Below are 24,409 nucleotides of genomic sequence, written 5' to 3' on the forward strand. Positions count from 1 at the left end.
AAATAGCCGGGCATTGTGGTGGGCGCCTGTAGTCCCAGCTACTCGGGAGGCTGAGGCAAGAGAATCGCTTAAGCCCAGGAGTTGGAGGTTGCTGTGAGCTGTGTGAGGCCATGGCACTCTACCGAGGGCCATAAAGTGAGACTGTCTCTACAAAAAAAAAAAAAAAGAAACAATAAGAAAATGTAATAGCCGGCTCGGCGCCCATAGCTCAGTGGTTAGGGCACTGGCCACATACACCAGGGCTGGTGAGTTCGAACTCAGCCCAGGCCTGCTGAACAACAATAACAACTACAACAACAGTTAAAAAAAAAACCCAGCCGGGCATTGTGGCAGGCGCCTGTAGCCCCAGCTACTCAAGAGGCTGAAGCAAAAGAATTGCTTAAACCCAAGAGTTTGAGGTAGCTGTGAGCTGTGAGGCCACAACACTCGATAAGGGTGACATAGTGAGACTCTGTCTCACAAAAAAGAAAAAGAAAATGTACTAGCATAGCCAGTCATAAAGTTGGTATTCAGACATCAGCAATTTTCTCATGTCAAAATAGTAACTAAATACAATAGAAGAAAATGTCACATTCACAATAAGAAAGTAAGATAAAAGAAAAAACTCACAATTGCTAGTACACACCACACCATTATGTCACCTGTTGCTTCCATTTGTAAAGTCAAATCCAAGAAAAAAATAGTAATAGATAAATGAATTAGGTCACTTTATTTTATAGCATTGTTATTTCCTTTATAGCACTTATCACAGTTTCTAATATATACAATTTATATATATATATATACACACATAGTTATATCTTTACTTAAAGTAAAGTAAGGAAGTAAACTGTCTTGCAGTCAACCTGAATAGAGCTCTGTGAAATGAGCTACACAGTGTCTCTGAATATATAAAGTTTTTAGAAACTACTTCAAAGAGTACTGTAAAACTCTGAAGAAACAAAACAAAATAATTCAATGAAAACACTTCATCCTTTTACTCAGAAGTGATAGAATATTTTTATATCTTGCATGACACAAAACCCCATATAAAATGACAGACAAACTTGGAAAAACTATTCGTAATACATATGGCAAGAGGATAAAATCCTTGGGCGGTGCCTGTGGCTCACTCAGTAAGGCGCCGGCCCCATATACCGAGGGTGGCGGGTTCAAACCCGGCCCCGGCCAAACTGCAACAAAAAAATAGCTGGGCGTTGTGGCGGGCACCTGTAGTCCCAGCTACTCGGGAGGCTGAGGCAAGAGAATCGCTTAAGCCCAGGAGTTGGAGGTTGCTATGAGCTGTGTGACACCACAGCACCCTACTGAGGGCCATAAAGTGAGACTCTGTCTCTACAAAAAAATAAATAAATAAATAAAATTATTATTATTATTTTTTTTTTTTTATTGTTGGGGATTCATTGAGGGTACAATAAGCCAGTTACACTGATTGCAATTGTTAGGTAAAGTCCCTCTTGCAATCATGTCTTGCCCCCATAAAGTGTGACACACACTAAGGCCCCACCCCCCTCCCTCCATCCCTCTTTCTGCTTCCCCCCCCCATAACCTTAATTGTCATTAATTGTCCTCATATCAAGATTGAGTACATAGGATTCATGCTTCTCCATTCTTGTGATGCTTTACTAAGAATAATGTCTTCCACTTCCATCCAGGTTAATATGAAGGATGTAAATTCTCCATTTTTTTTAATAGCTGAATAGTATTCCATGGTATACATATACCACAGCTTGTTAATCCATTCCTGGGTTGGTGGGCATTTAGGCTGTTTCCACATTTTGGCGATTGTAAATTGAGCCGCAATAAACAGTCTAGTACAAGTGTCCTTATGATAAAAGGATTTTTTTCCTTCTGGGTAGATACCCAGTAATGGGATTGCAGGATCGAATGGGAGGTCTAGGTTGAGTGCTTTGAGGTTTCTCCATACTTTCTTCCAGAAAGGTTGTACTAGTTTGCAGTCCCACCAGCAGTGTAAAAGTGTTCCCTTCTCTCCACATCCACGCCAGCATCTGCAGTTTTGAGATTTTGTGATGTGGGCCATTCTCACTGGGGTTAGATGATATCTCAGGGATGTTTTGATTTGCATTTCTCTAATATATAGAGATGATGAACATTTTTTCATGTGTTTGTTAGCCATTCGTCTGTCGTCTTTAGAGAAAGTTCTATTCATGTCTCTTGCCCATTGATATAAGGGATTGTTGTCTTTTGTCATGTGGATTAATTTGAGTTCTCTATAGATCCTCGTTATCAAGCTTTTGTCTGATTGAAAATATGCAAATATCTTTTCCCATTGTGTGGGTTGTCTCTTTGCTTTGGTTATTGTCTCCTTAGCTGTACAGAAGCTTTTCAGTTTAATGAAGTCCCATTTGTTTATTTTTGTTGTTGTTGCAATTGCCATGGCAGTCTTCTTCATGAAGTCTTCCCCCAGGCCAATATCTTCCAATGTTTTTCCTATGCTTTCTTTGAGGATTTTTATTGTTTCATGCCTTAAATTTAAGTCCTTTATCCATCTTGAATCAATTTTTGTGAGTGGGGAAAGGTGTGGGTCCAGTTTCAGTCTTTTACATGTAGACATCCAATTCTCCCAACACCATTTATTGAATAGGGAGTCTTTCCCCCAAGGTAAGTTCTTGTTTGGTTTATCGAAGATTAGGTGGTTGTAAGATGTTAGTTTCATTTCTTGGTGTTCAATTCGATTCCAAGTGTCTATGTCTCTGTTTTTGTGCCAGTACCATGCTGTCTTGAGCACTATGGCTTTGTAGTACAGACTAAAATCTGGTATGCTGATGCCCCCAGCTTTATTTTTGTTACTAAGAACTGCCTTAGCTATACGGGGTTTTTTCCAGTTCCATACAAAACGCAGAATCATTTTTTCCAAATCTTGAAAGTACGATGTAGGTACTTTGATAGGAATGGCATTGAACAGGTAGATTGCTTTGGGAAGTATAGACATTTTAACAATGTTGATTCTTCCCATCCATGAGCATGGTATGTTCTTCCATTTGTTAATATCCTCTGCTATTTCCTTTCTGAGGAGTTCATAGTTTTCTTTATAGAGGTCCTTGACCTCCTTCGTTAGGTATATTCCTAGGTATTTCATTTTCTTTGAAACTATGGTGAAGGGAGTTGTGTCCTTAATTAGCTTCTCATCTTGACTGTTATTGGTGTACACAAAGGCTACTGACTTGTGGACATTGATTTTATATCCTGAAACATTACTGTATTTTTTGATGACTTCTAGGAGTCTTGTGGTTGAGTCTTTGGGATTCTCTAAGTATAAGATCATGTCGTCAGCAAAGAGGGAGAGTTTGAACTCCTCTGCTCCCATTTGGATTCCCTTTATTTCCTTGTCTTGCCAAATTGTATTGGCTAGAACTTCCAGCACTATGTTGAATAGTAAAGGTGACAGAGGACAACCTTGTCTGGTTCCAGTTCTAAGAGGAAAAGCTTTCAGTTTTATTCCATTCAGTAAAATATTGGCTGTGGGTTTGTCATAGATAGCTTCAATCAGTTTTAGAAATGTGCCACCTATGCCCATACTCTTCAGTGTTCTAATTAGAAAAGGATGCTGGATTTTATCAAATGCTTTTTCTGCATCTATTGAGAGGATCATGTGATCTTTATTTTTACCTCTGTTAATATGGTGGATAACGTTTATGGACTTGCGTATGTTAAACCAGCCTTGCATCCCTGGGATGAAGCCTACTTAATCATGATGAATGACTTTTTTGATGATAAGCTGTAATCTATTGGCTAGGATTTTGTTGAGAATTTTTCCATCTATATTCATGAGTGAGATTGGTCTGAAATTCCCCTTTTTGTTTGGGTCTTTTCCTGGTTTTGGTATCAGGGTGATGTTTGCTTCATAGAATGTGTTGGGGAAGATTCCTTCTTCCTCAGTTTTTTGGAATAATTTCTGCAGTACAGGAATAAGCTCTTCCTTGAAGGTTTGATAGAATTCTGGAGCGAAGCCATCTGGACCAGGGCATTTTTTAGTTGGAAGCTTTTTTATTGTTTCTTTGATCTCAGTGCTTGAAATTGGTCTGTTCAGGAGGTCTATTTCTTCCTGGCTAAGTCTAGGGAGAGGATGTGATTCCAAATATTGATCCATTTCCTTCACATTGTCAAATTTCTGGGCATAGAGTTTCTGGTAGTATTCAGAGATGATCTCTTGTATCTCTGTGGGATCAGTTGTTATTTCCCCTTTATCGTTTCTGATTGAGGTTACTAGAGATTTTACTTTTCTATTTCTAGTTAGTCTGGCCAATGGTTTATCTATTTTATTTATTTTTTCAAAAAACCAACTCCTTGTTTCATTAATTTTCTGAATGATTCTTTTGTTTTCAATTTCATTGATCTCTGATTTGATTTTGGATATTTCTTTTCTTCTACTGAGTTTAGGCTTAGATTGTTCTTCTTTTTCCAATTCCATAAGATCTCTTGTGAGATTGTTGATGCGCTCTCTTTCTGTTTTTCGAATGTAGGCATCTAAAGCGATGAATTTTCCTCTCAAAACTGCTTTTGCAGTATCCCACAGGTTTTGGTAGCTTGTGTCTTCATTGTTGTTATGCTCAAGGAAGTTAATGATTTCCTGTTTTATTTCTTCCTGCACCCATCTGTTATTCAACAGAAGATTGTTTAATTTCCATGCCTTTGGGTGGGGTCGAGCATTTTTGTTAGAGTTGAGTTCCACCTTTAGTGCCTTATGGTCTGAAAAGATACAAGGTAAAATTTCAATTCTTTTGATTCTGTTGATATTTGTTTTGTGTCCCAGGATATGATCAATTTTGGAGAATGTTCCATGGGGTGATGAGAAGAATGTATATTCTTTATCTTTGGGGTGGAGTGTTCTATATGCGTCTATCAAGCATAGTTGTTCTAGGGTCTCATTTAAATCTCTTATATCTTTGTTTAATTTCTGTTTAGAGGATCTGTCCAGCTCTGTAAGAGGTGTGTTAAAGTCCCCTGTTATGATGGTATTATCAGATATCATATTGCTCAGACTGAGTAAGGTCTGCTTCAAGAATCTGGGAGCATTTAAATTGGGTGCATAAATATTTAGAATTGAAATGTCTTCTTGTTGTAGTTTTCCCTTGACCAATATAAAGTGACCATCTTTGTCTTTTTTGACTTTAGTTGCTTTAAATCCACATGTATCTGAAAATAAGATTGCAACTCCTCTTTTCTTCTGAATTCCATTTGCCTGAAAAATTGTCTTCCAACCCTTGACTCGGAGCTTTAATTTGTCTTTTGAAGCCAGGTGTGTTTCTTGCAGACAGCAAATGGATGGCTTGTGTTTTTTAATCCAGTCAGCCAATCTATGTCTCTTCAGTGGGGAATTCAAGCCATTAACATTTATGGAGATAATTGATAAGTGTGGTAATATTCTATTTGTCTTATTTTGTGAGAGTCCATTGCTTAGTTTTATCTTTTGCATCAGTGTGGAGGTTAGGTTCTGTCCTTTGATTTCTGAGTTCTTACTTTGCTGCTGATACATTGTGGTGGTCAGTGTGCAGAACAGGTTGAAGTATTTCCTGTAGAGCTGGTCTTGTTGTGGCGAATTTTCTCAATGTTTGTATATCCGTAAATGATTTGATTTCTCCATCAATTTTGAAGCTTAGCTTAGCAGGGTACAGAATTCTGGGCTGAAAATTGTTCTGTTTAAGTAGATGAAAGGTAGATGACCATTGTCTTCTTGCTTGGAAAGTTTCATTAGAGAAGTCTGCGGTCACTCTGATGGATTTGCCCCTGTAGGTCAACTGGCGCTTACTCCTGGCAGCTTGCAGAATCTTTTCTTTTGTCTTGACTTTGGACAGGTTCATCACAATGTGTCTTGGAGAAGCTCGGTTAGAGTTGAGGCGACCTGGGGTCCGATATCCCTCTGAAAGCAGTGTGTCAGAATCTTTGGTGATGTTTGGGAAATTTTCTTTTATAATATTCTCTAGTATGGCTTCCATTCCTCTGGGGCATTCTTCTTCCCCTTCTGGGATTCCTATAACTCGTATGTTGGAACGCTTCATAAAGTCCCATAATTCTGACAGTGAATGTTCTGCTTTCTCTCTCTTCTTTTCTGCCTCTTTTACTATCTGAGTTATCTCAAAAACTTTGTCTTCTACCTCTGAAATTCTTTCTTCTGCATGGTCTAACCTGTTGCTGATACTTTCCATTGCATCTTTAAGTTCCCTGATTGACTGTTTCATTTCCTTCAGCTCTGCTATATCCTTTTTATATTCTTCATATCGTTCATCTCTGATTTGATTCTGTTTTTGGATTTCCTTTTGGTTATTTTCCACTTTATTAGCAGTTTCCTTCATTGTTTCCATCATTTCTTTCATTGTTTTCAACATGTGTATTCTAAATTTCCTTTCTGTCATTCCTAACATTTCCATATAGGTGGAATCCTCTGCAGTAGCTACCTCATGGTCCCTTGGCGGGGTTGTTCTGGACTGGTTCTTCATGTTGCCTGGAGTTTTCTGCTGATTCTTCCTCATGAGTGATTTCTTTTATCTGTTTCCTTGCCCTAATTTTCCTTTCACTTCCTCTTGCTATTTAAGTTCTTGTGCCTGTGGACTAAGGGTTACAGGACCAGAAGGGTGAGAAGGTTGAAGAGCAAAAAAGGGATGAAAGAAAAGAGGACCGAGTGATAAGAAAAAAAAGAAAGATAGAGAAAGGAGAGGGGGTGGGGATAAGGAATATTGACAAAAAGAAGAGAGGCACAGAAAGAGGGAGACAGGGCAATATAGGTGTACAGTAGGGTACTTTGACACAACCTTAAAAAAACCCCCACCTTCTGGGGGTGCCCAGTTGGGTGGTTCCCTTGAGGTCAGCAGCTCTTTGCTAACCTGATCAGACACAGTACCCCACCTCCACCAAGTAGAGAGGAAAGACAACAATGCTATAAATCAAACCAAAACAAGCAAACAGAAAACTTTACGGGGATAAAATTGGGTGAAAAACCAAATGATAGCGGTAGAAACACTAGCAAAAATGAAGTTGTAGTTATTAAAAAAGGCAGCAATGGGAAATTATAATTAAACTAGAAAAATTGAGAAAGAAAAAGGGATCTGTATGGAAAAGATTGAAATTAAAAAACAAAAGAACATCAACAACGTCAAAATAAACAAACAAAAAAAAACAACCAAACAAGATAAAAAGAAAAAATACACAACCAAAAACAAAGCAGTTTGTATATGTTATTGAATATTGTCTGGGCAACACGTGGTCTTCTGGGGTATGAGATGTTAGTCACAGTTCTGATACGACTGGAGGCTGCTGATTTCTCAAACCCCAGCAGGTAGACACCCTAAATCTCTCTTCAGCCCACTTAAAAGGCACTTTGAACTTGTAAACTTGCTGAGCGGAAGCTTTCCCAGCTTTCTCGCTGGAATCACTGCTGAAGTGGCTATCCACTTACCCAGTGTGCCAAAACCGGTCTCACTCTGCCCCTGAGGGTTAGGGCTGCAAGGCGGCTCAGACCCCACCCTTAGGCTACTTGGTTGCTGGGTTACCGGCTCCCACCCGTTTCTAGCTCTGGGACCCTGAGGGCGGAGCTTGCTGGGGCAGATCACTGACAATGGTTCTGTGTGACCCACCGCCAAACACTATTAGCTCCGTCTGGCTCAGTGGCTCAGACTGGGGCCCTAGACAACGGCCAAAGTTCTCCGCACTCCCGCTCAGGCCTTCCCCAAGGCAGTTCAACTCAGCGCCAAGTCCAAGGACATCAAAACAGTTCACAGGTAAGGCCTTTCTGGTTTGCAGTCTCGCTGCTACTGAACTTACAGTTGTGGGCGGGTTTAGACGGATTGAACACACGCGACCACTTGCCGGTTTTCCACTGTTTTAAATAAAATTAAAAAAAAAAAAAGAGGATAAAATCCTTGACAATAAAAACTCTGCAGTCAGGGTGGTGCCTGTGGCTCAGTCAGTAAGGCGCCGGCCCCATATGCTGAAGGTGGCGGGTTCAAACCCAGCTCCGGCCAAACTACAACCAAAAAATAGCCGGGCGTTATGGCGGGCGCCTGTAGTCCCAGCTGCTCAGGAGGCTGAGGCAAGAGAATCGCTTAAGCCCAGGAGTTGAAGGTTGCTGTGAGCTGTGTGAGGCCATGGCACTCTACCGAGGGCCATAAAGTGAGACTCTGTCTCTACAAAAAAAAAAAAAAAAAAAAACTCTGCAGTCAGAGCCAGGCTCAGTGTCTCCTGCCTGTAATCCTAGTACTCTGGGAGGCTGAGGCAAGAGGATCCCTTGAGCTCAGTAGTTTGAGGCCAGCCTGAGCTACAGTGAGACCCCACCTCTACAAAAATAGAAAAATTAGCTGAATGTCATGGCGGGCACCTATAGTCCCAGCTCCTTGGGAGGCTGAGGCAGGAAGATGGCTTGAGCCCAGGAATTTGAGGTTCCTATGGGATAGGCTGACACAAGGGTACTCTAGCCTGGGCATCATCATGAGACTGTGTCTCAAAAAACAAAACAAAACAAAAGACTCTGCAATCAGAAAGGAGCAATAACCCAGTAAGAAACAAAAAAGTAGGCAAAGGATATTAGAAAATCACAAAAGTTGCATTAATTAGGTTTTCTGTTTGTGACTTCCGAGCTTCGTGTCCTGCCTGGGAAGAATTTCCCCACTGAAAGATGTGTAGCATTTCTAATAAGGAAAGAAATGCAGATTAAAACAATTATTTTTTTACTATCACATTGGAAAATTGCTATCAATATAAAATTGATTCCAATATTACAGATTTCAGTGGTAGAAGTATTAAGAAACATTAACTTCTGTTCCCCATTAATGAGAATGTAAATTGCTATTATTATTTGGAGGGCAATTTGCCAGTTGCTCTCAAAGTATTTATTATAGTTGTGTGAGTTGACTCAAGGACTGAAATCTGGGACTTTACTCTCACAATGTACAAAGATTATATGTACAGGGATTTTCACTAAAGCATTGTTCTTTTTTTTTTTTGAGACAGAGTCTCACTTTGTCACCCTCAGTAGAGGGTAGAGTGCTGTGGCATCATAGCTCATAGCAACCTCAAACTCTTGCCACAATGCCAGGCTGTTCTCAAACCTGTGAGCTCAGGCAAGCCACCCTCCTCGGCCTTTCTTTCTTTTTTTTTTTTTTTGAAACAGAGTCTTAATTTTGTCACCCTTGGAAGAGTGACATGTCATCATAGCCAGCCATGCCTGGCCAAAGCATTGTTCTTTTTTTTTTTTTGCAGTTTTTGGCTGGGACTGGGCTTGAACCCCCCACCTCCAGCATATGGGGCTGGCACCCTACCCCTTTGAGCTACAGGCACCACCCCAAAGCATTGTTCTTAATAGTGAGAAATTCCAAATAACCTAAATGCCCATCAGTAAGGAATTAGTTAAATAAATTGTGGAAATGACATACATAGCACCTGTTAAAAATATATACATAAATCTATATGTACTCTATTGTCCATAACATAAGTGAAAAATAGGCTCAGCACCTGTAGCACAGTGGTTATAAGTTGCAGATTAGTATGTATAACATGCCATTTATAAAAGATTAAAATGTAGGCACCACCCATAGCCCAGTCGGCAGGTTGCTGGCCACATACACCAAGGGTGGCGGGTTTGAGCCCAGCCCTGGTCTGCTAAACAATATTGACAACTGCAAACAAAAAATAGCCAGGCATTGTGGCGGGCACCTGTAGTCCCAGCTACTGGGAGGCTGAGGCAAGAGAATCGCTTTAAGCCTAAGAGTTTGAGGTTGCTGTGAGCTGTGACACCACAGCACTCTACCCAAGGCGACAGCCTGAGGCTTTGTCTCAAAAAAAAAAGAGATTAAAATGTATATGTACTTTTTGCCAGGCAAAGTGGTTCACACCTGTAATCTTAACACTCTGGGAGGCCGAGGCAGGTGGATTGCTTGAGCACGGGTTCGACAACAGCCTGAGCAATAGTGAGACCCCCATCTCTACTAAAAATAGAAAAACTGAGGCAAGATGATCACTTGAGCCCAAGTTGGAGGTTGCTGTGAGCTATAACACCACGACACTCTACCCAGGGCAGACAGCTTGAGACTCAGTCTCAAAAAAAAAGTAATATGTGGGAGGTGCCTGTGGCTCAGTGAGTAGGGCGCTAGCCCCATATACCAAGGGTGGCAGGTACAAACTGCAACAAAATAGCTGGGCATTGTGGCAGGTACCTGTAATCCCAGCTACTCGTGGGAGGCTGAAGCTAGAGAATCACCTAAGCCCAGGAGTTGGAGGTTGCTGTGAGCTATGTGACACCACGGCACTCTACTTAGAGCGACAAAGTGAGACTCTGTCTCTACAAAAAAAAGTAGTATGTATATTACACATACAAATTGGATTTTATTTAGCCTTGAGTTTGAGAACTGATCCCCTCACTTACTTTTTCCTTCTTTCTTTTTTTTTTTGAGACAGGGTCTTACTCTGTCTTAGAGTGCTGTGACATCATAGCTCACAGCAACCTCCAACTCTTGGGCTCAAGTAATCTTCTTGCCTTAGCCTCCCAAGTAGCTGAGACTACAGGTGCCATCCATAACGCCCCACTAGTTTTTCTGTTTTTACTGGAGATGGGGTCTTGTTTTTGCTCAGGCTGATCTCAAACTCCTGAGCTTAGGGGATCTACCTGCTTCAGCCTCCCAGAGTGCTAGGATTATAGGTGTGAGCCATTGCACCAGGCCAATGACTTCATTTTATTTTTTTTGGCCGGGGTTGGGTTTGAACCCGCCACCTCTGGCATATGGGACCGGCACCCTTCTCCTTGAGCCATAGGTGCTACCCTACGACTTCATTTTAGAGAGTAACCTCTCTGAATCCATTTTCTTAGGCCTAAAATTAGAGTATTATATGCCTGTTATATATGTGAACCATTCGCAAAACAAAATATATAAAATTTGCCCTTTGGGGGGTGGCGCATGTGGCTCAATGGGTAGGATATCGGCCCCACATACCGAAGGTGGCGGGTTTGAACCTGGCCCCAACCAGTTAAAACAGCAGTGACAACTGCAACAAAAAAAGTTGGGTATTGTGGTGGGCACCTGTAGTCCCAGCTACTTGGGAGGCTGAGGCAAGAAAATCGCTTAACCCCAAGAGTTGGCGATTGCTGTGAGCTGTGACACTATGGCACTCCATTGAGGGTAACAAAGTGAGACTCTGTCTCAACAAAAATAATAAAATAAAATAAAAAATAAATAAAATTTGCCCTTTGTAAATAGTAATGGACTATTTAAAGATATGGTAATCAAATAGAAGTCATTAAACATAGATGACATCCATAATCATCTATATTCTAATAAAGCTAATAGACCTTTGTTATTTTTGAACTTGATTTAATAATGTAAAGCTTAATTTTTTTTCTTTTTTTTTGAGACAGAGTCTCAAGCTGTCGCCCTGTAGAAGTGCTGTGACGTCAGAGCTCACAACAACCTCAAACTCTTGGGCTTAAGGGATTCTCTTGCCTCAGCTTCCCAAGTAGCTGGGACTACAGGTGCCCTCCACAATGCCTGGCTATTTTTTTTTGTTGCAGTTGTTATTGTTGTTTTAGTTGGCCCAGGCCAGATTCAAATCCGCCAGCCTCCATGTATGTGGCCGGCACCCTACCCACTGAACTATGGACACCCAGTTCAATATTTTTTGATGTGCATAAGTGATTCTTAAGTTTTGTTTTTGGGGGGAGGGGTTGTTTGTTTGTTTGTTTTTTGAGACAGAGTCTCACTTTGTTGCCCAGGCTATGCAGTCAGCCTAGTTCACGCTAACCTCAAACTCCCAGGCTCAGTAATTCTCCTGCCTCATCCTCCCAAATAGCTGGGACTACAGGTGCCCACAATATCACAAAGCCCGGCTAGTTTTTCTGTTTTAAGTAGAGACAAGGTCTTGCTATTCCTCAGGCTGATTTTGAACTCCACTTTTGAGCTCAGATGATCCACCCACCTCAGCCTCCCAGAATGCCAGGATTACAGGCTTGAGCCACCGTGCCAGGCCTAAGGTAAAAACTTTTAAATGCTACAGAAGAATACAGAACGAAAGCCACACCATAGTCTTGGCATCATAAAGGTATGAGTTCTTCTGAAATTACTCTCTAAATTTAATCAGATTCTATTAAAATCCAAACTAAGTTTGAAACCTAGGTAATTTCAATGTTCAAGTAGAGAAAGTGAAAAAACAAGTCAGGAAAATTATAAAAAGAAGACTATGGGGACATAGAGGAATCAGCTTTATCAAATACTAGAAGATATGATAAACCTGTTATATAGTATGGCACAGGAACATGAATCCAGAAATAAACACACATAAGAATTTTGTATGTGATTTTTTAAATTTTCTTTCAAATCTGTAGGCAAAAGATGAATAGTCAGTAAATAGAGTTAGAATAACTGGGTGTAGCCTTCTGGAAAAGTAGATGAAAGATGAAAATATAAAAAACAAAAAGTGGCTCTGCACCTATAGCACAGTGGATATGCGTCAGCCACATACACTGAGGCTGGCAGGTTCGAACCCAGCCTCCGCCAGTTAAACAACAATGACAACTGCAACAAAAAATAGCCAGGAGTTGTGGTGGGTGCCTGTAGTTCCAGCTACTTGGGAGGCTGAGGCAAGAGAATGGTTTAAGTCCAAGAGTTTGAGGTTGCTGTGAGCTGTGACACCATTGTACTCTACCCAGGGTGACAGCTTGAGACTCTGTCTCAAAAAAAGAAAAAGAAAAGAAAAGAAGAAGATAAAAGAGTAGAGGACATAGGCGGCGCCTGTGGCTCAGTGAGTAGGGCGCCCGCCCCATATGCTGAGGGTGGTGGGTTCAGGCCCAACTCCGGCCAAACTGCAACAAAAATATAGCCGGGCCTTGTGGCGGGCACCTGTAGTCTCAGCTGCTCGGGAGGCTGAGGCAAGAGAATTGTCTAAGCCCAGGAGTTGGAGATTGCTGTGAGCTATGTCGCCACCATGGCACTCTACCGACGGCAATAAAGTGAGACTCTGTCTCAAAAAAAAAAAAGAAGCAGCAAAAACAAAAGTCATATGATCCTCTCAATAGATGCAAAAAAGGCATTTGATAGGGGCGGCGCCTGTGGCTCAGTGAGTAGGGCGCCGGCCCCATATGCCGAGGGTGGCGGATTCAAACCCAGCCCCGGCCAAACTGCAACAAAAAAATAGCCGGGAATAGCCGGGCGTTGTGGCGGGCGCCTGTAGTCCCAGCTGCTCGGGAGGCTGAGGCAGGAGAATCGTGTAAGCCCAGGAGTTAGAGGTTGCTGTGAGCTGTGTGACACCACGGCACTCTACCCGAGGGCAGTACAATGACACTCTGTCTCTAAAAAAAAAAGTGAGACTCTGTCCCTACAAAAAAAAAAAAAGATGGAGACTTTACATCTTTTGAATTAACCTGGATGGAGGTGGAACATATTCTTCTTTGTAAAGCATTGCAAGAATTGAGAAGCAAGAATTCAATGTACTCTAATATGAAGGCAGTATATGACCTAATACATGGTGGAGGGTAGGGGAATGAGGGATCAGGAAGAGAGGAGGAGGGAGTGGGTTGGGGGCGTCATGGTGTATGGCACACCTCTTGGGGGAGGGATACAATTATAAGAGAAACTCTACCTAACAAATGCAATCAGTGTAACCTAATTCTTTGTACCCTCCATGAATCCCAAACAATAAAAAATAATATAAAATAAAATAAAAATTAATTATTTTACCCAGTTACAATGAAAAAAATAAATAAAATAAATGGACTAAAAAGTCAAAAGGGTCCAATGTAAAAAAATCTCCAGTGATAGCCGGGCATTGTGGCGGGCACCTGTAGTCCCACCTACTTGGGAGGCTGAGGCAAGAGAATCGCTTAAGCCCGAGAGTTTGAGGTTGCTGTGAGCTGTGACGCCACTGTACTCTACTCAGGGTGACAGCTTGAGATTTTGTCTTAAAATAAATAAATAAATAAATAAAAATAAAAAATCCCCAGTGAAATTCTCAAACATTAGAAAATTATAAACTGTAAGAGATACTTTTAATCTGTATTAATGTTTTTGCATATAGTGTATTTACTGCCATTGGAAAACTGTAAATATTTACTGTAATAATTCAATGGAAAGACTCTGGAAGAAGGAAAGTCATTATCTAAATTAGTCACAGTGTTTCCTTTCAGCTCAATACCACCTTTTCAAGTGAAGAGCACCTTACCAGCATGAGCTGGCTTTGTTCACTGTCATTTGATTAAAATGAGCCATAAAAACCAGGTAGTTGTACATAAACAGGAAACAAAAACAAAACTTCTTGGGTGGTGCCTGTGGCTCAAGGAGTAGGGCGCCAGCCCCATATACCAGAGGTGGTGGGTTCAAACCCAGTCCCGGCCAAAAACTGTAATCAAATTAAAAAAAAAAAAAAAAACTTCTTAAATAAAAAGAAAAGAGGGCTGGGCACAGTGGCTCACACCTGTAATCCTAGAACTCTGAGAGGCTGAAGCAGGTGCATTGCTTGAGCTCAGGAGTTTGAGATCAGCCTGAGCAAAAGTGAGACTCCGTCTCTACTAACAACAGGAAAAAACTGAGGCAAGAGTATCACTTGAACCCAAGAGTTGGAGGTTGCTGAGAGCTATAATGCCATAGCACTCTAATCAGGGCGACAACTTGAGACTCAAAAAAATAAAAAGAAATAAGAATATTTAAAAGTGGTTATAGGACAAAGTAATATGTTAAAATGGGTGGGGGCAATAGGGAGTTGAGAGCTGTTAAGGTAAAGTTTGGTGTTAGCATTTTAATACTTCAGGCTTCTGGTCATTATTACCAGTCATAGCATAAATTTGTTGGAGTAGTGGTATGGCATTAAGACTTGAAGTGGTATGGCATTAAGACTTAAAATGGGAGTAGTGGTATGGCATTAAGACCTGTGGTTCAGTGGGTAGGGCGCCAGCCCCATATACCGAGGGTGACGGGTTCAAACCTGGCCCCGGCCAGCTAAAACAGCAGTGGCAACTGCAACAAAAATAGCTGGGTGCTGGGCGTCGCCTGTGGCTCAGTGAGTAGAGCACCGGCCCCATATGCCAAGGGTGGTGGGTTCAAACACAGCCCCAGCCAAACTGCAACAAAAAAATAGCTGGGTGTTGTGGTGGGCGCCTGTAGTCCCAGCTGCTCGGGAGGCTGAGGCAAGAGAATCGCGTAAGCTCAGGAGTTGGAGGTTGCTGTGAGCCATGTGACGCCACGGCACTCTACCGAGGGCGGTACAGTGAGACTCTGTCTCTACAAAAAAAAAAAAAATAGCTGGGTGCTGTGGCAGGCGCCTATAGTCCTAGGTACTCAGGAGGCTGAGGCAGGAGAATTGCTCTAGCCCAAGAGCTGGAGGTTTTCTAAAAAAAAAAAAAAATTAAAATTAGAAATTTCGGGCAGTGCCTGTGGCTTAGTGGGTAGGGCACCAGCCCCATATCCCACAGGTGGTGGGTTCGAACCTGGCCCTGGTCAAACTGCAACAAAAAAATAGCTGGGCATTGTGGCAGGTGCCTGTAGTCCCAGCTACACCGGAGGCGGAGACAAGAGATTCTCTTGAGCCCAGGAGTTTGAAGTTGCTGTGAGCTGTGACGCTACAGCACTCTACTGAGGGTGACATAGTGAGACTCTGTCTCAAAAAAAAGACTTGAAATGGTGAAAATTCTTTAGGGTCACAAAGTTGAATGTTGTTTTAAAAATGATTTTCTGACCAGGCAAGGTGGGTCATGCTTGTAATCTTAGCATTCTGAGAGGCCAACGTGGGAGGATCCATTGAGATCAGGACTTCCAGACAAGCCTGAACAAGAGTGAGAACCCATCTCTACTAAAAATAGAAAAAATAGCTACTCAGGAGGCTGAGGGAGGAAGATCTCTTGAGCCCAGGAGTTTGAGCTTGTTGTGAGCTAGGTTAATGCCACTGCACTCTAGATAGGACAGCAGAGTGAGAGACCTTGCCAAAAAAAAAGACATTCCTTGCAAACCTGGGGCTTTAGTTGGGCTTCTCACTTTCCTCCTGCTATTTCTATCTTGTACTACTGCAAAGATGACAACTTAAGAGCCATTTACTGAAATCTCTCCAGAGGAAACAGTAACATCCTTCATAATACTTGGTCCACAACACCAATTGGAGCTCCATCAAGAATCCTGGAGTCCCATTTAATAAAAGTGCACTCAATGTGTATTGCTGGCCTATCTGTGATGGTGTATGCCTGGGGGATCTGTGCTGGGGTGTGACTGCTGTACTGGAATTTGGACCCTAAGGTTAGGAACTTAGCCTTTGGTGGCTGTTCAAGCAGAAGAAAGTGTAATGCTCCACAAATACTTTCTATAGCCTTTTCACTGCTCAGTAGTTTGGCAGTTTGAATCCAATGGTGACCTCAAATTATTCCATCTCAGCAGGCTTAACTCTAACGTAGAAGTTAACTGTGCTTATAGGAAATTTTCAAAATTTAACTCAGTAGTAAAACTACAGAGTGTCATCCTGTCTTTGTAAATGAAGAAGGCCATAGCACACACACCCAGCTTCACGTCCACACCTTCTGCATCCTTGGCGTGATATAGGTCAACACCATACGTGGGAAGTCTCTTTGCATTTTCTATGAACTGAGAATCGGCTTGTGCTGGAGATAACCCCCATAGCCTATAGCTCTGCTACCATCTCTTCCAGCTCTTTAGTCTGTGTGGGGGCAAATTGGTATTCACTGAGATCAAGGCTTCCATGCACTTCTGGGTCATAGTCTCCAAGTTCAGCCTGCAGTGTTTAAGATCCCTGGAGGGCATGAGTCACAGTGGAGCAGGCAGGTGCCCAGAGGCATTGTCCTCCCAGAGCTGAAGGCACAAGTATTTGGTGATCTCTTCAGTCAGTTGAAAAGTAACAGGAGGATAAAACTTCACTTTAAAAGTGAACAGCCAGGGAAGATTTCAGGGTTGTGTTTTGGGTTTTTTTTGTTATTGTTTGTTTGTTTTTGGCGGATCTATCCAGTTTTTCTGTTCACACACTTTGTCAAATAACACTTGTCTCTTAGCATGTTTCTCCAGGTTACTTCTATATTCAATGCCATCTAAGAGGATCACTTTGCACTGGCCAGTGTAGTCTACTTGGTGGCTTTTTGAGAGACCTTCTCTACTTTTAGCTCATTAGTCTGCACTTCCTTGGTTTCTCTTTTTGCTGCTGCTCTTTCTGATTTGCTTCCTGTATTTCCTTTACTTTCTTCTCATCTCTCTCCTCACATACTAATTCAGCTATGCTCATGGGAGGTTTTTCTTCTTTAACTTCACCCTAAATCTTTAGCGGCTTCCTCTGAGCCTCTTGTTCAGCATCACTGTTGGCCTGTCCCTCTTCTTCCAAGAAAGCTTTCTGTTTATCTAAGACCTGTTCTTCCATAACAGCATGGGTAGGGTCTTCAATTTTCTCCATCTTTAGCCACTAATGAGGTACACGACTTGTGTTTCTTAAGCCATGGGAGTATGAATCAAGAAATACCCCCCCGAGGGTGGCACCTGTGGCTCAAGGAGTAGGGTGCCAGTCCTATATGCCGGAGGTGGCAGGTTCAAACCTAGGCCCGGCCAAAAACCAAAAAAAAAAAAAAAGAAATACCCCCCCACCCCGGGGTAGTGCCTGTGGTTCAAGGAGTAGGGCGCTGGCCCCATATACTGGAGATGGTACGTTCGCAAAAAAAAAAAAAAAAAAAAGAAAGAAATATTCCCCCCTCCCTTTTTTTTTTTTGTAGAGACAGTCTTACTTTGTTGCCCTTGGTAGAGTGCTGCGGTGTCACACAGTTCACAGCAACCTCCAGTTCTTGGGCTTAGGCAATTCTCTTGCCTCAGCCTCCCGAGTAGCTGGGACTACAGGTGCCCGCCACAACGCCCGGCTATTTTTTTGTTGCAGTTTGGCCGGGGCCGGGTTTGAACCTGCCACACTCGGTATATAGGGCCAGTGCCCTACTCACTGAGCCACAGGCGCCGCCCACGAAATACCCTTTATTATAGATGGTTCCTTATGTCTCTCATGGTGGTGTACACTACTTTGGCTTTCACTACAGCAGAAACCTGGGGACCTTTCTCCTTTGGATCAGACAACTGATTCTGCTGGTTTTCCACTACTTCTGTAGGTTGTTCCTTGGTTGCCCTGCTCCTCATTGGTCAGAGTCCTTTACTGAAGTAGACACAGAGCCTACTTCAGTAGTCATAGTTATAGCTTATGCATTACCTTTGCCCATGAGATCTTGATTTTATTTCTGAAAAATTTTTTTTTGAGACAGAGTCTCCCTATGTAGTCCTCTGTAGAGTGCTGTATCATCACAGCTCACAGAAACCTCAAACTCTTGGGCTTAAGTGATTCTCTTGCCTCAGCCCCCAAGTAGCTGGGACTACAGGTACCCGCCACAACGCCTGGCTATTTATTTTTTTGTCGTTGTTTGGCAGGTCCAGGCTGGATTCAAAACGGCCAGCTCCAGTGTATGTGGCTGGCGCCCTAGCTGGTAAGCTAATGGTGCTGAGTCTTATTTCTGAACTTTTGTGTTTTGTTAAAATCTATTGTGTAGGGGTGGTGCTTGTGTCTCAGTCGGTAAGGCGCCGGCCCCATATACTGAGGGTGGCGTGTTCAAAACCGGCTCTGGCTGAACTGCAACCAAAAAATAGCTGGGCGTTGTGGTGGGCGCCTGTAGTCCCAGCTACTCGGGAGGCTGAGGCAAGAGAATCGCTTAAGCCCAGGAGTTGGAGGTTGCTGTGAGCTGTGTGATGCCACGGCACTCTACCTGGGGCCATAAAGTGAGACTCTGTCTCTACAAAAACAAAACAAAACAAAACAAAACAAAAAATCTATTGTGTAAAAAATAGGTTTTTGAGGCTGGGCTCATTGGCTCATGCCTGTAATCCTAGCACTCTGGGAGGCCAACGTGGGTGGATTGCTTGCGCTCAGGAGTTGGAGACCAGCTTGAGCAATAATAGTGAAAACCCATCTCTGCTAATAGAAAAACTAGCCAGGTTTTGTGGCAAGTGCCTATAGTCCCAGCTACTCAGGAGGCTGAGGCAAGAGGATGGCTTAAGCCCAAGAGACTGAGGTTGCTGTGAGCTATAATGACACCACAGCACTTTCCCAGAGCAACAGAGACATCTCAAAAAAAAAAATTGGGGATTCTTGCTCATAGCTGCTGAGTATACAGCATAGCTTGCTCACAGCTGCTGAGGATACAGATCTGTGTAAAACACAGCGCCAGCATGGCTGGGAAGGGTAGGTCCTGAGATCTAGTCTTCTGGGAGGTCCTCTAGTCCAGTGAATATATCCTAGGAGTGCAGGGATTTGGCCTCTGCCCACAGGCCTGGAGCCTCCAGGACTGAGATGCCATTGGAGGAGAGAGAAGCACATGGACACCAGAAAGTTCTCACTGTACAGCAAATTCCAGAGCAGGCCTTTGTGAAGTCACTCTCTGCAGTTCTCCTTTTCCTGGAATTCCAGTCAGGCTTTCTAGTTGTGCTCTGGGTAACAGCAAAACCCAGCACTGAGAGAAGGTAAGCTGGTTTTGAGTACTGTGAGGAGGGCAAGCAGTGGGAACCCACCTTGCTGCAGTTCACCTCCACATGCTAAGTCACTGTACATCTGACAGTGGAACTCCACCTTACATCTGGTTGGTGGGTAGCCCCACCTTGATGCCCTGACATGATGTTCCTGATGCCCTAGGCCCTAGGCCGCTCCCATGTGCCAGCTGACTCCTTCCTTGCCTTCCACTTGCAGTGCCAGCCATGATGAACCCAGGCGGCAGATTAACAAAGCACAAGACACAGACCATGGGAGTCCATGGGGTGGGGGGTGAGCCCCCAGGTCCATACACTATGCTGCAAGCATGAAAATTTGACAAGCCAATTTTTTTGAATGGGCAAAAGACTTGAACAGATATGTCACAAAAAATATCATTCAAATAGCCAATAAGCATATGAAAAGGAGCTCAATGTCATTACTTATCTGGGATATATAAATCAAAACCACAATGATATCCTCATACTTTCATCAGAATGACTAAAATTAAAGGACTGAAAAACCCCGTGTTGGTGAGGAAATGGAGAAAATAAAAGTATTTATTGGAGGTGGCGCCTGTAGCTCGAGGTTATGGTGCCAGCCACATACACCCAAGCAGGTGGGTTTGAACCCAGCCTGGGCCAGCTAAACAATGATAACTGTAACCAAAAAATAGGTGGGCATTGTGGCGGGCGCCTGTAGTCCCAGCGACTTGGGTGGCTGAGGCAAGAGAATCACTTAAGCCCAAGAGCTGTAACGCCATGGCACTCTATCTAGGGCAACATAGTGAGACTCTGTTTCAAAAAAGAAAAAAGCGTTCGCTGGTACAACCACTTTGGAAAACTATTTAGCAATATCTTCTGAAATTAAGCCCATACATGAGCTAGAACATTCATATACCCTGCAACCAAGCAATTATATTCCTGGTTATATACTCAGTTGAAATGAGTACTGTATTTATCAGGAAAAAGTGTACAAGAATGTTCATAATAGCTTTGTTTACAATAGCTCAAAACTGAAAACATTCCATACGTCTATGGGAACATCAGCAAAACAATAGTTAAACAAATGGGGCATATGTATACATTTCTGTGAAATACTACATAGTAATAAATAATTACAAGATAGCTTGTAATTATTTACTTTAATACAAGTAATAAATAATACAAGCTATCTCTTATCTGGAATTCATGAGACCGAAAGTGTTTCAGATTTTGGATTTTAAAATATTTGCATATATAGGCTGAGCATGGTGGCTCATGCCTGTAATCCTCGAAGTCTGAGAGGTTGAGGCAGGTGGATTGCTTGAGCTCAGGAGGTGAAGAACAGCCTGAGCAATAGCAAGACCCTGTCTCTAAAAACAGAAAAGCTGAGTCAAGAGGACCGCTTGAGCCCTAGAACTTGAGGTTGCTGTGAGCTATGATGCTGTGACAGAGTGAGACTCTATCTCAAAAAAAAAAAAAAAAAAAAGGTAAAAATTTTCCTATTTGTTAATGATAGGATCAAATACTTAGAAAACACCAAGAGAATCAACTAAAGAACTGCTATTAATAAAAGAATTCATGGCTGGTTGAGGTGGCTCATGCTGTAATCCCAGGATTTGGGAGGCTGAGGCAGGTGGATTGCCTGAGCTCACAGGTTTGAGACCAGCCTGAGCCAGAGCAAGACCCCCGTCTCTAAAAATAGCCAGGCGTTGTAGTGGGCACCTGTAATCCCAGCTACTTGGGAGGGTGAGGCAAGAGGTTCATTTGAAGCCCAAGAGTTTGAGGTTGCTGTGAGCTAAGATGCAATGGCACTCTACCCAGGGTGAACAAATGAGATTCTGTCTCAAAAAAAGAAAAAAAAAAAAAAAAAGAAAAGAAAAAGAAAAAGAGGCTCGGCACCTGTGGCTCAAGCGGCTAAGGCACCAGCCACATATACCTGAGCTGAAGGTTCCAATCCAGCCCAGCCCGCCAAACAACAGTAATGGCTGCAACCAAGAAAAAAAAATAGCTGGGTGTTGTGGCAGGCGCCTGTAGTCCCAGCTACTTGGGAGGCAGAGGCAGGAGAATCGCTTGAGCCCAGGAGTTGGAGGTTGCTGTGAGCTGTGATGCCATAGCACTCTACCCAGGGTGACAGCTTGAGGCTCTGTCTCAAAAAAAAAAAAAAGAATTCATGGCTCAGGACCCATAGCTCAGTGAGTAGAGCACCAGCCACATACACCAAGGCTGGCAGGTTCAAGCCTGGCCCGGGGCCAGCTAAACAACAATGGCAACTGCAACAAAAAAATAGCCGGGTGTTGCGGTGGACACCTGTAGTCCCAGCTACTCGGGAGGCTGAGGCAAGAGAATCGCTTAAGCCCAAGAGTTTGAGGTTGCTGTGGGCTGTGATGCCATAGCACTCTACGGAGGGCGACACAGTGAAACTTTGTCTCAAAAAAAAAAAAAAAAAAAAAAAAAAAAAATATATATATATATATATATATATAAAGAATTCAAAGCTGGGCACATTGGTGTGCATGTGTAGTCCCAGCTATTTAGGCTGAGGCAGGGGTGAGGGTGGCAATCACTTGAGCACAGGAGTCCAAGCCCAACCTGTGTCACATGGTAAAATTCTGTCTCTAAAAAAAAGAGAGACAACTGGTTGGCCTTAAGATTCCAAAAAAAGGGCCGGCGCCTGTGGCTCAGTCGGAAAGGTGCCGGCCCCATATACTAAGGGTGGCGGGTTCAAACCAGGCCCGGGCCAAATTGCAACCAAAAAATAGCCGGGCGTTGTGGCGGGCGCCTGTAGTCCCAGAGACTCGGGAGGCTGAGGCAGGAGAATCGCTTAAGCCCAGGAGTTGGAGGTTGCTGTGAGCTGTGTGAGGCCACGGCACTGTACCGAGGGCCATAAAGTGAGACTCTGTCTCTCAAAAAAAAAAAAACTAAAAAAATTAAAAAATAATAAAAAAAGATTCCAAAAAAAGGGCGGCACCTGTGGCTCAGCAGGTAGGGCGCCGGCCCCATATAGCAAGGGTGGTGGGTTCAAACCCAGCCCCGGCCCCACTGCAACAACAACAAAAAAAGATTCCAAAAAAATAAAAAAGAGAGCATTTAGTATAGTGATAAGTATAAATTTATAGAAATCTGAAGACTTTGGGCGGCGCCTGTGGCTCAGTGAGCAGGGCGCCGGCCCCATATACCGAGGGTGGCGGGTTCAAACCCGACCCCGGCCAAACTGCAACAAAAAAATAGCCGGGCGTTGTGGCAGGTGCCTGTAGTCCCAGCTGCTTGGGAGGCTGAGGCAGGAGAATCACAGAAGCCCAAGAGCTGGAGGTTGCTGTGAGCTGTGTGACGCCACGGCACTCTACCGAGGGCCATAAAGTGAGACTCTGTCTCTACAAAAAAAAAGAAATCTGAAGACTTTATACACATAAACACACAAACGGTATTACAGTGAACATCCTCGTACTTTATTGACCCATGTGGTAATTTCCCTTGGTTAAAAAAAAAAACAAAAAACACTTGATACCATGGTATATTATTTCCTCTGCATTAGAAAACAGCTTTTCTAAATACTAAGGGAAATTTCCATAGCCATTATTCAGTAAGAACTTGTGTTTAACTCTTTGCCTAAGGACCATTCTGGGGTTGTTTTTTTTAAATTTGTTTCTGTATGTGTATCTGTGACATTCATATGTAAATGATTTTCTTTGTTTTTAAACATTCACCAAAACAAAAATCACAGATAAGCCAGGTGTCTGCAATACCATCATTCTGAGCAATGTAATAATAGAAAATTTTCCTGAAGCCACAATGTTTCAAATTAAATAGTTGATTCTTTTTTTTTTTTGTAGAGACAGAGTTTCACTTTATGGCCCTCGGTAGAGTGCCGTGGCCTCACACAGCTCACAGCAACCTCCAACTCCTGGGCTTAAGCGATTCTCTTGCCTCAGCCTCCCGAGTCGCTGGGACTTCAGGTGGCCGCCACAACACCCGGCTATTTTTTTTGTTGCAGTTCCGCCAGGGCCGGGTTTGAACCTGCCACCCTCGGTATATGGGGCCGCCGCCCTACCGACTGAGCCACAGGTGCCGCCCAAATAGTTGATTCTTAATTCGACAATTTAAATGGATAATTTAAAAGCAGCCATGTCAGAATCTGTATGTATAGTCATATAAATGCAAAATTGTGTTTACAAAATTTCTAAAAGGAAAAGCTTTATCATAACCAATAACCTACTCACTCACGTGAGGAAACTAGGCAAATCCTGATGTGTTCTAATGAGGTAAACAAATAAGACTTAGTTAAATGGTCATTAAAGATTCTTGTAGTAATCCATTCCTAGGCTTGGCTTACAGAAACCTAATCAGATGGTTAAGCCATGTTGGCCGTTTCATACCTTTTTACATAAATGTGTGAACAAACTTTGTAATCTAAAACTATTGACCTGCATGTTTTTTCCTTACTGCAACTCGTTCCTTACATGTAGACTCAAACTTTTCAGTATTTGGGTTACTGGTTGAGCAGAAGCCATAAAAAAAGTCATAATAATCAGAATGTTATCTAATTGTATATTGTTTACTTTTATTGTAAATAATAGTGAACAGTGGTCAATAAATAGTTTTATATTAAAAAAATAAAAAATAGAAAATAAATTAGTTCAACAGGGAGCTCAGGCTGGCAAACTGGTTTCCACTACTAACTTACCTCTTTTCATCTTTGCCATGATTATTCATGATTGTACAATCAAGATTTCTTTTCTTTTTTTTTTTTTTTGCAGTTTTTGGCCAGGGCTGGGTTTGAACCCACCACCTCCAGCATATGGGGCCAGCACCCTACTCCTTTGAGCCACAGGCACCGCCCTCTTTTTTTTTTTTTAGACAGAGCCTCAAGCTCTGGGTAGAGTGCACTGGTGTTACAGCTCACAGCAACCTCCAACTCCTGGGTTTAAGTGATTCTCTTGCCTCGGCCTCCCAAGTAGCTG

At 42.7% G+C, this 24,409-nt stretch overlaps 1 pseudogene; it reads right to left on the minus strand.

Moving 5' to 3' along the window:
* LOC128594761 (band 4.1-like protein 2) overlaps window positions 1–24,161 on the minus strand; it is a 36,197-nt pseudogene extending 12,036 nt beyond the window's left edge.
* Between the last annotated feature and the right edge of the window lie 248 nt (window positions 24,162–24,409).

Source organism: Nycticebus coucang, chromosome 9 (genome assembly GCF_027406575.1).
Source record: "Nycticebus coucang isolate mNycCou1 chromosome 9, mNycCou1.pri, whole genome shotgun sequence".
Classification (NCBI taxonomy): domain Eukaryota; kingdom Metazoa; phylum Chordata; class Mammalia; order Primates; family Lorisidae; genus Nycticebus; species Nycticebus coucang.